Below are 1,030 nucleotides of genomic sequence, written 5' to 3'. Positions count from 1 at the left end.
ACCTGGATTATTGAGCATGCATCAGGATATTTTGAATCACTTTGGCCAGGATTGCCTCAAACTAGTAAGAGAGTTTGAGAAAACAGCAAGGAAGAGGGCAGACTACAGGAACCACTTGCGATTCAACCTCAGATGTCGACAAAGTGGCATCATTCCCAAGAGCCTGGAACTAAAATCATCGGTCAGCGGGCACCGGGCAAGCAAGATCCTTCAGAAGGCACAGACCCAGCTGCTGAATGAACGGGTGAGACAGACCAATTTTACTATTGAGGCCTTGAAGGCCAAAGAAGAGCACACTAAACAGAAACCAACTATGTGTCTAGATCAGACCACACTTCAGCAAGTGTTGGACTGTACAGATCAGGCACTCTTATCACAGCATGTTAAGTCCAAGACTCAACAACAAAATAAGTTTAACTTACTAATAACTCATCAACACCATCATTATTCCAATAACAACACATTCAGTGTAGGACATCACTCCAGTAGTCAATTACATGCCAGGGAGACAGAAAAGTGGGTGAAGAATTTATCTGACAGACAGCTCACCCAGCCAGAGACAGAGATTATTGCCAGGGGACTGAACTTTGCGGTTGCACCAAGTAGAATTCCTCTGGTGGAGATGATCACAGCCACAGAATCAGCCATCCGCAACAACAAAATGAAAGAGGGTGAAGCAGAACAGCTCAGAATCAAAGTTTCATCCTGCCTCAGCAATGCCAAACCACCACCTTCCAACATCAGTAGAGAGGAGAGGGATGCACTCACCACTCTTAGCAAGGACAAAAACATCATCATTCTCCCAGCAGACAAAGGAAGGTGCACAGAGATTTTGAACCAGAAAGACTATCATGAGAAAGTTATGACACTCCTTAGTGACTTAACAACGTATGAACCTCTGAAAAAAGATCCAGGAAGTGGTTACAAGAAGAAGGTAATAGATTGCCTGAAAAATTTGGAGCAGGACAAGGCTATTGACCGTATTCTGTACCACAGACTGTACCCAGGGGAGGCCACACCTAGTCTGTAT

Source organism: Nematolebias whitei, chromosome 19 (assembly GCF_014905685.2).
Source record: "Nematolebias whitei isolate Nwh7 chromosome 19, NemWhi1, whole genome shotgun sequence".
Classification (NCBI taxonomy): Eukaryota; Metazoa; Chordata; class Actinopteri; order Cyprinodontiformes; family Rivulidae; genus Nematolebias; species Nematolebias whitei.
Note: the sequence above shows the minus strand (reverse complement) of the source record.